Source organism: Tenrec ecaudatus, chromosome 13 (assembly GCF_050624435.1).
Source record: "Tenrec ecaudatus isolate mTenEca1 chromosome 13, mTenEca1.hap1, whole genome shotgun sequence".
In the NCBI taxonomy this organism is placed as follows: Eukaryota; Metazoa; Chordata; class Mammalia; order Afrosoricida; family Tenrecidae; genus Tenrec; species Tenrec ecaudatus.
In genome coordinates, this window is record NC_134542.1 from 51,003,208 (window position 1) to 51,019,047 (window position 15,840).

The 15,840-nt window shown below is 38.1% G+C and overlaps 1 non-coding gene across 1 annotated transcript; it reads left to right on the top strand.

Annotated features, from left to right (window-relative positions):
- The first annotated feature begins 3,746 nt into the window (after window positions 1-3,746).
- Window positions 3,747-3,910, top strand: LOC142425311 (U1 spliceosomal RNA). The gene has a single exon (XR_012779657.1). It is a non-coding gene; the product is annotated as a U1 spliceosomal RNA (small nuclear RNA).
- Window positions 3,911-15,840: the final 11,930 nt, after the last annotated feature.

Here is a 15,840-nt window from a genome sequence, read left to right on the forward strand (position 1 = left end):
CTATTAGGTGATATAGCACCTGGGATCTTAAAGGCTTGAAGATAAACAAGTGGCCATCTCGTTGAGAAGCAGCAAAGTCCACACAGAACAAGCACAGCAGCCCGTGTGATCATGAGGTGCTGATGGGGTCAGGTATGAGGCATCAGACGACCTAAAACAAGCAGTCATATCTATGCAAACAAAGGGGGCTGGAGTGGAGGCCCAAAGCCCATTGGCACAAATTGGACATCCCCTCACAGAAAGGTCACAAGGAGGGGACAAGCCAATCAGGGTGAAGTATAGCCCTGAGGGAACATACAACAACCCTGTAGTTCTTTAATGCTTGCTCTCCTCCACTATTATGATCCCATTTCTATTTTACAAATCTGGCTAGGCCAGAGCATGTACACTGGTACACACAACACACGGGACCCAGGACAGATAAGTCCCTCGGGAAAAATAATGGGAGTAGTGATACCATGAGGGTAAAAGGAAGGTGGGAGAAGCAAGGGGGAACTGATGGCAATGATTGACATATAATCCGTCCCCTCCACCTAGGGTGATGATGAATGGAAACATGGGTGAAGGGAGTCAGCGCATGGTGTAAGATATGAAAATAATAATAGCTTCATTTTTCTTGCAAGAAATGGCTGGTGGACTTGAATTGCTGGGTTTGTGTTACTGAAAAATAATTTGCATAATTATTGCCAAGTAGAGAGGATACTGTTCAGCTAATTATTTGTCCTCCTTATGTCAAATAAAAACGGAAGCTAAATTTATGCTTTTACTTCTCAAGGTAAATGGCACCACCAATTGTATTGAGAAATTTAGGTTGATGATTAGAAGTTCTTATTCCTTTCTCTCAAATGTTCATTTCCAAGAGTGTAGAAGGTCAACAGTGCTGCTTGCCCTAAAGTAGCAGCTGGAGTATTTATATTGTAATACCACAGGAGCATTTAAATTATCCATCAAACACCAAGAAACCTTGTTGGCTCTATGCCCCTGCCATCCCTCTGCTGGGCCTGTGTCATAAAGAGGGCGAGTCTGACACTAACAGACATGTGTGCTCTCAGGGTCATACAGCACTGCTCACAGTCGCGAGATGTAAGCAACCTCAAATCCCATCAGCAGTAGAGCAGATAAATAAGCTTTCGTACATACACACAATGGAATACTGTGCAGCCCTAAACACAAAACAAAAATGATGACAAATCCACAAAACACCTCCTTGCATGCATGGACCTGAGTGAAATCAGCCAATCACAATAGGACAAATATTATGAGTCCCAGATAAAGATGGAGGGACCGAAGGTAGTATTTGGAGTTTGCTAAGGTGGGCAGGGAGAGGAAGGGAAGATATAGCCATGGGCAAATTGTTGACAGGTATTCATTTGGGAGAACTGGAAGACAATCCTCTTCAAGAGGAAGAAGAGATATCAAGGAGCAGGTGAAGGGTAAACTATTCTGGGGGGTGGGGGTGCGATCTATATGCCAGTTACAAAGTAAACCCCCACCTAATCTGCAATAAATATTTTTAAAGAACTAAAATGACAGACTTTGTTGTCAGGTTAAAAGATAGACAAGTGGCCATCTAGCAAGGAAGCAACAAAGCCCATGGAAGAAGCACACCAGCCTGGGTGACCAAAAGGTGTCAAAGGGATCAGGTGTCAGGCATCAAAGAACAAAACCTCATATTATTGTGAATGAGGGGGGAAGCATGGAGTGGAGAGACCCAAAGCCCATCTGTAGATAATGGGACACCCCCTTACAGAGGGTAGCAGGGAGGAGAGGAGCCAGTCAACATGCAGTATAGCAACAATGGAACATACAACTTTCCTCTAATTCTTAAATGCTTTCTCCCCCCACTATCATGATCCCAACTCTACCTTACAAATATGGCTAGACCAAACGATGTATACTTGTACAGATAGGAATTGGAAACACAGGGAATTTACGACATATGATCCCTTCAGGACCAGTGGTGAGAGTGTTGATGCTGGAGGGTGGAGGGAGGGTGGAGTAGAAAGGGGGAACAGATTACAAGGAACTACATATAACCTCCTTCCTAGGGGATGGACAACAGAAAAGTGGGTGAAGGGAGACATCGGACAGTGTAAGACATGACAAAATAATAATATTTATAAATTATCAAGGGTTCATGAAGGAGGGGGATCAAGGAGGGAGGGGGAAAATGAGGAGCTGATACCAAGGGCTGAAATGGAGAGCAACTATTTTGAGAATGATGAGAGCAATGATACAATTTATGTATGTATGGATTGTGACAAGACATGTATGAGCCCCAATAAAATGATTTAATAAAACAAAAACAAACCTCATGGATCAACATTTCATGGAATCTATTTAAAATTATATTCAAAGCTTCACTTAACAAAATGTACACACAAACATTGCACTTTTTTAAAGGACCATGTATTACACTGAAATATTTAGAAGTATTGAATCAGATTTGCATTTCCAGAAGTAATTCCCCTTTGTACATTAAGGTTACTAAGTTTCCAGCCCATTTATGTCTGGGCTCAATGCAAACAAGATAGGTGTAAACCTAGTCTGTGGTCAGTGGACAGGTACCGTGAGGTTACATCAGCCGTATATGCATCTTGTTTTCATTGGACGCCCTTAGAGAACAAGGTCTAAACAAAACTGTGATTTCTGAGGGGACCTACAGGGCCAGTGAACTTCAATTTTGAGGAGTCAACTCAGAAGGCGTTGGCAGGTACTTTTCAGATTCCAAAGGAGTAACCTTGATAGAGTTTCTTGAGGGACACAGGAAAATCATGTAATAACAAAGACATTTTAAGAAAATGAAAAACTGCAATGGGGAGAAAAATGTCAGGGAAAGTTTCCCACCCCGCCACTGCACCTGCTCGTTCTTCAAAGTGTCACATGGACCTAGGAGCATCCACGGGAGCACAAGACCCCAACCGCTGGGGCCCTTCTCGTGCCCATTCGGATGCCTTTGTTTTTTTCTCACACTGTTGACATTCTGTTCATAGAAGAGCACAGGGAGCTGTAGAGATGGAAACGCTGCTTCAGAGGACCATGGAGCCACTTAAGGAACATGCTGAGAAGCAGTAGGTTTACTTTTTGGATACTTTTGTTTAATAAAGGCGTTTATGATTTTGTAGCAATACTTTTTAGCTTAATTTTGGACTGGGTTCTTTTATCACCAGAGGCATGCATTTCATATTTGGAAGACCTAATGCTATGATATTCTTGAAAATACAGTTTATTTACAGGGATTTAAAGACAAAGTTCTAAGTCTTAAAACCATTCTTTTATTTCAAATGACACCTAATTTTCTTTATTTCTTTCCTAGAAAATGATACCTGAAAAATCTATAAATGATTTGAATTATTTGGCCTTTAACTTTCCCTTATGGTGACACTGGGAGGGAAGGGGGTGTAGAAAGGGAGAACCGGTCTTGGAGATCTATGTGTAACCTCCTCTCTGGGAAATGGGCGATGGGAAGGTGGGTGAGGGGAGACGCCGGGTAATGTAAGATAAGATAAAATAATTATTTATAAACTATTAAGGGACCAGGGGGAAGGGGGGAGCGGGGAGGGAGGAGGAGGGGGAAAAAAAGGAAACCGAGCTGATTCCAGGAACCCAAGTTGAAGGCGAATTTTGAGAATGACGAGGGCAACGAAGGTATAAGGGTGCTTTGCTCAATTGATGTTTGTATGGATTGTGATAAGAGTTGTATGAGTCACAATAAAAGATGTATTAAAAAAAAAGAATTCTAAGGGATACTTACCTGGCAGCGGAGATACCATAACCATGAAGGTGGTTTTCCCAGGGCGAGGCTTATCCATTGGACTCCGGATGTGCTGACCCCAGCAGTTTCCCCAAATATGGGAAACTCGACTGCATAATTGGTAGCAGTGGGGGACTCTGTTCTCACTCTCCCCTGGGGGGAAAAAAAGAATTCTAAGGATTGATAATATATAGTTACACATAAATGAATAAGAATCCATGAACCTAAAAATTTTTAAAAAGTGACAAGTATCTACTTTTCCCTTCCTCATCAGTCCCTAATAATACCGTCAGATAAAAACAACAAAACTGGGAGAGCAATGACCCACTCCTCACAGTGGGTCACATGCCAGGCTGCTAACCGAGTGATACGTGGGTGACGTCCACCAGCTTCTCTGTGGGAGAAAGAAGAGGCAGTCTGCTTCCATAAAGATTCACATTCTCGGAACCCGATGGAGCGGTTCTAATCTGCCCCATAGGCTTGCTGTGAGTTGGAATGACTCAATGGTAATGGTGGTGGGTGGGGGACCTATGCCTATAAATAGACTATGTTGCTTATTTGAACTTCAGTTGAAATACATTTGTCATTTTCTTTGTATATTAGGAATCTTCTTGAAGTGTTACATTTACTTCTTTTAAATTCATTTGAGTAATTTATAATTGTTAGCATGTCTGACAATTCTCCCCAAACATATATATATATGAAGTGGTTATATAAGAAAATTTAGGCAAATATTTTCAAGAGGAATTATACTTATGCTTTAGTGCATAAAACATTAAAAAGAACTGTGTGCATGCGGTTCTGAATAATATTTATATTGAAGAATATATGCATTATTCAAATATATTAGGGAAAAGCCCCACTCAACTTCCCAGAAATTAACAGTTATTCTTCGTAAAATTGATTCGTATTCTGAGATGTAATATAGATATGAACATTACTTTATTTAAAAAATATTTTTTACATTTTATATGCATTTGTTGCTTAAGTTTTCTACACCATAAAATTTAAGTAACTGGATGTAACTAAATTATCCTATTTCATCAAAATACTATTTATTTTCATTATTTTAGGGACGTGGTATAATGCTTAAGATTCTTAAAAGCTAAAATTAAATAATAAATAAACAAACGATAACATTCTTATTTTACCATATTTTTTGGCTCTAAGTATTTCAGAAAGAAAATTAAAATTTTTTTCTCATTTCAAATGAAATGCATTAGCAAAATGTACCATGGAAAAGAATGTAATGAGGTAAGGTAGCATAAACAATTAACTTTCTAGCATTGAGGCTTTATTAGAACACTGTTGGAGTTTCCCAGTATAATTAAAATGTCAAAGGAGTATACATCTTAAACTTATAGATCCTAAAGTAAGTTAGTTAATTTGTAATTTTGTTACAAAGAGAAAGCACAAATGGTCTCTCTACTGGAAAAGAGAACAGATAACTCACTTTTCCGAATGAATTTATAATATTACACAAAATCAATTTTTAAGAGCTCATTTGGAAACATTTTAATGGTCTAAAAGGTAAAATTAGAAATACTATTAAGGAACAACAGATTTTTACTTCGTTGGATGTTAACCTTTTTGACAAAGTTTCTGTCACAAATAAATAAAGTTGGAGGGTTAGTAGAAATACTTATAGGATGTTAAATCAGAGAGGTACTGTATAATACATTCTTTACATCTGATAAACTACAAATGTTTTGTATAAGAAAGGAATAGATATTATGCAGACTATGTAGCAGAACCAAGATCCAGAGATCAAATACATATTAAGGAATAAAAATGCTATTGGCTGAGTCATTCTGATAGAATTGCCCAGATGAAAGGCAGGTGGCGCTCCAGGCTTCAAGTGCTGCCATGCTACCTGTCAGGTAAGCAGTTCAAATACACTAGCTGCTCTCTGTGAGAGAGATGTGGCAATCTGCTTCTATGAAGATTATCTATAGACTTGGGAACTAAATAGACACTCTTACTCTGTCTTTGGCTGTGATATGTCAGAATCAACTTGATGCCAACGGGTTTGATTTTATTGTTTTTGTTTATTGTATAACAAGTGACTAGACTGTAGAGAGATAGTAATGTTCAATTGCCATTACTTAGTATAAGTTACCTGGTGCTTACTCTATGGTAATTTTTCCCTAGAGAAAAGTCTTAAGGGAATTCTCAAACTGTGCTAAGTAAAAGAGTATTGCTACAAATCATAGAAATATTTATTAAACAAAAATTTAGAAGATGTGAAGTTAGCAGTCAAATACTTATCTGACATTGCCATCAGCGATCCTGGATGATAAAAATATCTTTCCTTTGTTCCTTGACAATAAATTGTGTTATTCATTTTCCTCCTCAAGGTGGAGGAACTTCCCAGCCTCTTGACTTGGGGCCTTTCTAAGTGATTTATCTCAGCATGTGGACAGCAGACAATGGTGTGTGTGTGTGTGTGTGTGTGTGTGTGTGACTTGCTTGCCAATACCCTCTTGTGCCTCCACTGTTTTATTTCTGTAAGAAGAGCTTTCCTCGGGCATGTGTTGCCCTTCAGCTCGGGCCCCAGGATGAACGCACAAGGAGCAAGCAGGGACCAATCCACAGGGAGTTGCCAAAGTTGGATGGATCCGCACCTGACACGGACTCAGCCAATCCAGATCAGCTACAGATGGTGAGACACAAATGCTCCTCACTGTACACCACGTGATCTTCTGAGCAATAAGAGATTGCCAATAGGGAGATAGTCGTTTATTACACCTTCGTCATCAGTTGTCATATTTCATATTTAACTTCTGGCAGTTAGTTCTTTAGTGGACAGGCATAAAAAGACTTTTAATTCACCCAGTCAGGGATAAGGGAAGTTCATGTGTGTGCAGTGTTTGTTGATTAAGAAAAAATATTATTAGCCTATGAATACATCTTTGCTATTCCTGAAAATGTAAGAAATCGTGAATAAGTTTTAAAAATGGGAACTGTTTGGGAGCTATCTCATAGATCACAGAATCAACAGTAAAGTCTGAGAATCCAGATCAAATACTGGTACAAAATCCAGGTAACTAGGCAGCAAGGAACAAAGTCAACACGACAGCCTAGAAAGGAAAGTATGGCCATGCTGCTGATGTGCACAGCACCAAAGCAGCAGCTGAACAACATGAAAGCTACCTTCTGAGGCCACCATTCCTCCGTTATTTTGTGATTCAACGTCCCAGGCCAGAATTCAGTTGGCCATACTTAGTCCACATGCTCGCGTCTTATATGCCAACTGGTGGAGAAAACGGTATGTCTGCCGTCCTGGAACAGGGAGAATTTGGAACCTTCAGTTTCATGGTGCAAAGTTGAGTCCAACATTCTAAACATCATATAATGGTAGGGGATAATCAAAATAGAAAATATGTTCATACTTTATTGTTAAACAAATAGGAAGTGATCTCTACAATATGCCTGGGTATCCTACTTAACTGAAGTGAAATTATTATTAAAGTATCAGATGTAGGAACCACGAAAAGTGATCAAAACACACAGCAACTGGGTGGAGGAAAGCAGGTAGATCAGGGCTACTCCAGATAAAATAAAGTACTGACAAATGAAAGAACATCTTGGCTCTAAATAGTCAAGAACTCAGATATTAGCCATAAGGTTGGTAGTTCCATCCTACCCAGAGGTGCCTTAGAAAATTATCTTGCATAAATTCAGAACAATGTAAAACCCAAGGAGTGCAAATGTATTCTGCACATGGTTACCATGTGCCAGACTCTACTTAATAATGACTTTGGTTTGGGGATTTTGAATATGATCACTAGTAAGACTCCATGAAGGATAACATGTAATATTAGCAGTCAAGGTAAGATCTATTTGATTCCTCTATGAGACCCTTTTAGTTTTACTTCACTAAATAATTCTTAGTATTTCAAATTAAAGTTAATAGAATAAATTTAATCTAGCTCCTAGAAGTTGTAAATATTTGCACAGTTGCTCTGTGTGGAAACTCTTGCAATACCATTCTGACCTGCTAACAGTTTCTAAGGAAGGTATCATGGATCTGTTAAAGTTTCAAGAATTATTTAAAATTGAAATTAAGTCTGCTAAATTTAAAAATATATATATATTCATTAGGGATACAAGGAATTAGAACTACAAAGGTATTAAAAACTCTCTTAATTCAGAGGCTTCTGAGGCCAATAGAACAGCAATGCTATAGCCACTGTCCCACAGTAAATGAGGGACAAAGCTGAGATTGAAATGAAACTCTCCTTCTTCAGGAATAAATTTACTATACATTTTTAGGTAGAGAACATATATTGTGCATGTTTTCATTTCCAATTACTTATACTAGGAGTTAGGAATTCAAGTCCACAGAAGTCGCTAAGGTAGTAGATATGAGCGGAGATTCACCGTGGGCACTGTATGAATGGTGGGATGAATGGGGAGTAAATCCTCTCTCTGAAAAGGTAGCTAACTGTTGCCATTGCTAATTATGCTCGTGTGTATAGATATACTTGTTTTAAATTTTCATTTTAAATGTCTCTATTAAAAAATCACCTTAACTCCTGTGCTCAAAATATGGCAAATGACAGAAACGTCTGTGAGTAAGGTGAGCAAAGACAAGCAGGAGGGACGCACCGATGGAAGCATTCCACCACACCACATCAAGGGGCGGCCTCCACCCAGGGGTAAAGCTCATTAGGCAGGAAGGGTTGGGATAGAAGGATAAAGCGAGATCATAAACATGCACACACACAAACTCATCTCCAAAATAAAAACTTAATTATATAAAAACCAAACAAAACCCAACTAGGAGATGAATTTGTCCTGCTAGTTTATAAATTTGGACCAATGCTTCCTTCTACATCATGGAAAATACGGTTTCAGCATTCAATACATTGAAATATATATATTTGCCATCACTGTCCAATGTGAAAAATCAAATAACATATATAGAATTACTGTTTATAAGTGTAATAGTATAAAAATTATTTTTCACCTTTAAATAAAAATATATTCTTTTAGGTCTAGGAACATTTTATCCTAGACATGAAATATTCACTTTAATTTAATATGAATACTGATAGAGATAATTAATATTATCATAAATATTTTGGGAAAATAAAACTTTAAGCAGGTAATCAATAGAATCCCATTGACTTTTATAATCCATTAAACTTATACTTGAGATGTGAGCAAATCTCCTTAGCCCTTAATATAATATATTAGATTGTCAATTTCTTCATTTATAATTCAGTGTTGATTAACTGACTGGTATTTTCTTCCAGAATTAGTCATTGATTATCATTATACAATGATGCCACTGACAGCTAATTGTCCTGTAGGAGATGCTGCTGCCCTGCTGTGTAAAACTTAACATTGACTTTAATATAAAAAATAAACAAAATCTGTTCGTGTTCATATTCCTTATCTAAGTGATAGGAATCCTGAGCATTGAAACGTTCAGCTATGAACCACGGGGTTGGTGGTGGCGCCCTGCAGTAGAAAGGTGTGCTGGTTGGCTTCTGTGACGACATACAACCTGAGAAACCCAATGTGAGAGTTCCACATTGTTCGTTAGGGTTACTGCCACTCTATGCCCAGGGGTGAGTTTGGTTGTATAATTGATTAATCTGCTAAGTAGTTTTTTCTTAGACTTATAATCATACAGAGAAAATATTTCTATAAGGATTTATTTTTGGAGATCATCATACACTTTAAACAAAACAGTTTGCACGCTTTTTTTTTTAAACTAAAAATAACTTTACTGATGGGACTAAGGACACCTGGTGTCATAGCAGTTATGCACTGAGTTGGTAGCCACAGGTCAATAGTTCGACACCAACACCTGCTCTTCCAGAGAAAGATGAGACCTTCTATTCCCAGAAAGAGTTACAGTCTCAGAAACCCACAGGGGCAGTAATAACGGAGAGCTATCACTATTCCGATAAAAGAAGTACCATCTACTGTCACTGATAAATGACAGAATATAATTTTACATATACTCAGAATATGCCTAAAGAGTTTTTCCTACTTATTAACTGATTGACTTAAGATGTCAGGCATTTGCATTTGTGTGTGTTTGCTCATATATATATGATCACTGGTAGTGCTGTGCCTCAGTATTGGGCGATTTAACTGCAAGGTTGGCAGTTCAAATCCACTAGCTCTTCTGAGAAAGAAAGATGAGTTTATATACTCCCATAAAGGTTTAGTCTCAGAAACCCTAAAGAACAGTTTTACTCTTTCCTTCATGATCACTGTATCAGTTACTCAATGGAATATAGATGCATATATACATATATCATTTCTGAATATATTATGATAAATAAGCATAGAATAAATGTATTTTTAAGTAGTGATTCTTGATAGAAACTGAATGTAATAAAAAGTGGGTCAGGGAGACTTCCTCTTTTTATTCTCTGTATATCTTTGCCGTTTCATCTATGTTTTGTTACAAAGAGTGTGTAATAATATATTATCTGCATTAGAAACACAGTAAAAATAGGAAAGGAAGACATATTAAGCATTTAGCAATAGAGTATTATAAACTTAGCTTAAAACTGTAGCATTGCCATGAAGGGCAAAAGGCCTGGTATGACTAAAGCATGTACTTCACAATGGAGTGCAGAGGGAGCAGGATTTACCCACGTGTGTCGATATTGGACTTCATTCTGTGCTTGGTGGAGAGGGAGTTTTAGATTCTCGGTAAGGTGAGGGAAGTGAAAAAATGGATTTACACTTTCAAATTGAGTAACCCACGCCCTTACTAGAAGTAATTAGGGGAGATTATGGGGAGAAGGAACAAGACTGAAACCAGAGACATAAAGATCCCTGACAAAGTCCAGGTAAGAAACAATTAGCACCGGAATGAGCGCACTGTGGGTGCGGTGGAAGTCAGGATGGTGAAGCGTACAATGTGAGATGCATTGGATTTTTTAAGACTGCTGATCACCTATGTTGATATGTTGAGCAGTCTGTTGGATATATTTCTGAAGTGCAAAGTATAGTTCAAGGCTTTATGTAAAGATATAAGCATCTTCCAGAACACAGATAGTAAATAAAGCCAATTTTACAGTAAATTAATCACCCTCGGCCATCAAAAAAGAGAAAAGGAAAGTGAAAAAAAGGACAGAGCTCTCTGAAAGTATTATTTCATATGGCGCCCTGAAATGGAATCATGCAAGAGCAAAGAAGGGAAACAATATATAATACATATAGTAAATATATAATGAAACAAACTATATAATGAAACATAAAAATGAGTCAATAAGATACATCACAACATTCCAGGATTCATGAGGATATTAATAATGACAAAATTTCCAATTTATTCTAGTACATTGCTATTCATAAAATAGATCGTGATTTTATAGTTCGTAGTTTTTCAATATAATACCATGATCTCAATGGAAGCACTTTATTACTATCTAAAGACTTATATTGTCATATGAGAAGCTTACATTAGAAATCTGAATTTTAATGATGCCAATTTAATGAAATATCCGTTATTAAGTGACCATAAACACATCTTTTGAACAGCTATAGGTCACATGACTGCTGCCTAAATTTCTTAAGATAAGTGAAGATTTAGGTTTTTCACCCATTTTACTCAAAAGGTAAGATCTCCCAGAGGATGTTGCTTGGAATTAACAACACTGACTAATTACATTCAATTAGGTCAACATGCTAAGATAATTAGCATAATTAATTTTGATTTTAAACTCTCCCAAAGGGAGATAGTTACTTGCATATTTACTAAGAACCCTTCAGTGAGAATAAGGTTAGAAGCAAAGAAGATAGGCTTGATTCTTGTTGAGTGACACGATGGACTTTTCAGGAAATTTTGTAAAGGAGGACTAGTAGTAGAACGTATAAATGTCCAAAGTAACTCACAGCAGTCTTTCTCTAAAGTTCCACTCTGTCTCACTATAACTGTGTACTTATTTCATATTTAAAAGCTATCAAGTTATACTTTGGTAAATATACTAGCAAGGCAAGTAAATATCTTAGAACATATTTGCTGGAATAAAGGTTTTTAGTTGGCACATTTTGCATTACTTTTGTTAAATTTTCCAACTAGTTTCTTTACTCAGAAGCTGCAACAAAAACCTTCATTATACTGAAATATGCAGTATTGTGTCCAAAATAAGAAAAACGTTTCCCCATGTTAATATCCTCATTAAGGAGTGCCTCTTGCTTGGATCCATAATCAGCGCTCATGGAAGCGACAGTCAAGTGATTGAGAGACGAGTTGATCTTTTTAGAATACTGAAAAGCAAGAAGTTACTTTGAGGACTAAGGTTTGCCTGACCCAAGCATAGTATTTTCAACTGCCGCCTGCACCTGAGAGTTGGACATTGAGAGGCAGACTAAAGAAAATTTGATGTGTTTGAATTGTGATGCTGGAGAGAAACACGGAAAGTGCTATGAATTAATGAATGTACCATGAATGAATGAATTTGGATTATGGTGATGATGGAGAATATTGAAAGTGCTGTGAACTGCTAAAGGGCCAAACAAATCTGTTTGGAAGCTGTAGTGCTAGAGTGCTCCTTACAGGCAAGGATGGTGAGATTTTGTCTTACATACTTTCGACATGTTATTAGGAGAAACCAGCCCCTGGAGAAGGCCATTGTGCCTGATAAAGTAAATTAAAGTCAATTAAAAACAGGATGGCCTTCAAGGAAATGAATTGATACAGCGGCTGCAGTGATAGGCTCACACCCAGGGACAATAAGCAGAGGATGGCCCAGGACTGGACAGTGTTTCCTTCTGTTGTGCATCGGGCCATGATGAGTTTGAAATAATTTGATGGCACCGAAACAACAACAGAATGAAAATTGGTAGTTTTATTTATTTATTTTTACTGGTATAAGGTATCCCTATTTAGAAAATAGAATGTTTAAAACTAAATAAAAGATATATCTCTATATATGAGTATGTATAATTTTAGATTGAGTTTAAATTATCTATAAGAAGCTTGAGATGTTATTGATCAGACAACTTTGTATATAGAATTCAAATCGGAAAGACCTGAGTTTTAAAATTTATTGAGATTCCCAATGCGTGATTGCAGAATACTCCCCCATTTATTTATATTTTCATAGGTTTTTTTCAGTTTTGTAGTTCTGTGTTTTATACACACACACACACACACACACATTCAAGCTACCCCTCTGCTTTTCCATGCATGCTATCTTTCTCAAGGGACTGGATTTGATGATAATATCCCTAAAGGACATGAAGTTAGATCTTGCCATCTTTGCATCTAAGGAGATGTTTACTCCTTTGCCATTCCATGGCACTTTCATATTCTTAATCAACACCATAAGTCAAATGCATTAATTCTTCTTCAATCTTTCTTAGTCAATGCTCAATATTCACACGAGTGTGTGATGACTGAAAATGCCATGACTTGGTTCAAAATAGCATCCTTGTTTTTCAGCACTTTAAAAAAAGAGGTCTTGTGCAGCAGATGTACCAAAGGCAATGCATCCTTTGCTCTCTTAACTGCTGCTTCCATGAGTTTTGATTGTGAATCCAAACAGGACAAAATCCTAAGAACTTCAATCTTTTCTGTGTGTTAGACAGGGTTCTCTAGAGAAATGAAATGAGGACACTAATTATATATATACATATATATTTACACAAACATATAGGTTTACACAGTGAGAAGGAATGTAACAGCAATCATATGACCTGTAGTTGTTCGAAAGATGTGCTTATGGTCCACACAGCAGTACAGAGGGTTCAGTTCAACTCACTTCTGTGGAAAAGTTAATATACTGAAATTCCTTCAACTCACGTGGGCTGCCAGATACAAGGTCAAGGAAGCAGACAGCAGAGTCCTCCCTATTGTGTTAGGCAGGGTTCTGTGGGCTGCAAGGTTTGAGTCAAGGTAGCAGATAGCAAAGTCCTCCCTCTGACAAGGCAAGCAGAGCCTGCCCTCAGGCAGCAAGCAGCAGGGAGGGTCAACAACAGTCAGGAGCTTGGGGGCTTAGCAAAGTATGCTGGGATAGGATACTAAACGCAAGCAATGCAAGGCAAGGCAACAGGATCCACCTGCCTCAAGCTCAAGTGATGTATGCACCAAAAGCATAGCTAATTAGATCTGGAAGGAGCCTCAACTCCAGCTACACTGTCTATGGGTTGGCCTGGCCCACTGATAGAGAATTAGCTACAGCAGTAGCACGCTCCATCATACTCCAATTTCCAGAGAGCAAAAGTGAGGGGGAAGGGGGGCAAGCCTTGCAGAGCCATTTATCTCTTTGCCCTCCAATCAAACTGGGACCCGATTAATCCCACATGCTCCCAGTGACCAGGTTGGCACAGTAAACCTAACTATCCCACTCTTTATCCTGTTTTTACCTATTGGTTTTCTTTACAGTGAGCCTTCCACACTGAAGGCTGCAAACCTTGATTTTCATCAGCAAGTGTGTCAAGGCCTCCTCACTTTCAGTAAGCAAGTGGGTTCCTCTGCATATCGCAGTGCTTAATAAGCCTTCCTCTGCTCCTGAGACCACATTCTTCTTCACATACTCTGCTTCTTTATAGTTCGCTCAGCAGAGATATAGAATATGTATGCAGAATGGATATGAACCTGACACACACCTTTCCTGGATTGAGAGCGTGTTCTAGTTGTATACTTGACACTTGATCCTTGTGTAGGTTTCACATGAACACAGTCAATGTCCTGGACTTTCTATTCTTCTGACTGCTCTCTGTAGTTTGGTATGATCCATTAATTTGAATACTTTTGCATAGTCCATAAAACACACAAGTAAAAAAAACACACAAGTAAACATCTTTCTGTTATGTCCTGCTCTCAGCCAAGATCCCTTTGACAGCAGCAATCATGGTCCTTGTTCCCCATCCTGCTCTGAACCCAGCCTGAACCTCTGGCATCTCCTTGTCAATGTACTGTTGCAATCATTGCTGGATGCTCTTAAGAAAACTTTTTTTTATATAAATGATTTAAAATAAGTAAATACATTTTCCATCGAAAGTCATTCATATGTTAAAGGAAAAAGAAACTTAAGTACTGAAGTTGTTGGTCTGAATATTTATAATACTCTGTCTAGAATTTGTATATTTCAAGTTTGTGTTAATTCTAAACACCAGAATTCAAATTTCTGTAGAGTCCTTGTTTAATTCTTGTTGGCATAACCCCCAGTAGCAAAGCGGTTAATAGCTGAGCCACTAACCAAAAGGTTCACAGTTAGAACCCACCAGTCATATTGTAGGTGAAAAAGTTGCCCATCTGTGTCCATGAAAATCACAGCCTTGGAACCCCTCTGAGAATTTCTGCTCTGTTTTCCATGACTATTCTATCTCGGGATGGATTCATTTGTGGGGCTTTGGTTGCCATTGAGTTTCCCTAGAACTCCTTCTTAGCGACGTTCGCATTTTTCGACTCTACAAAGTATAAGCTACTATTAATATTTTTTTAACATTCATGTGGTGGCAAGGTACTGAGGTATGTGAGCTTCTATAGTCTCCTGTTTTAATTTCAATATTTTATCGAGCTTGTCCCTTTGCATTGTGTCTTACGCATTTTTCCACAGTGGCAAACATGCTTTCTCATTCTTTGGTGATAACATGAAGGCTAATGTGAATAGCAACGGGAGACATCCCTTACTAAAGTCCGGAGACAGGCTTTCCTTTGGACAATAGGCATTTGAGGTGGAGAACTTTGTGTGCTCCACAACTACTATTCTTCTCCTCTTACTGCCAAAACCAAAGATAATCTTTCTTGAATTTTCACTGTGAGATTTCAATGCGGTTTACGTAATTAAAACCCACAAAAGTTCAGGGCATACCTGCAACTGTGGCCTAAGAAGTTTCTCACTTCTATGGTAGTCCACACTCAAAATAAAAAACATCAAAACTCAGTCATCCAGTATCTTCTAATTCATAGTTGCCTCTAGCAGAGAATAGAAATGCTACCGTGGGTTTTCAAAACGAATTCTTTATGGGAGGACACAGCCTCGTCCTTCCCATATACAGACGCTCGTGGGTTTGAGTTGCTGATCTTGTGGTTAGCAGCTTAATGCCTCGTACAACACACCACCGGAGATTGTCACATAGCTTTCAGCAGTTCATCTCAATCA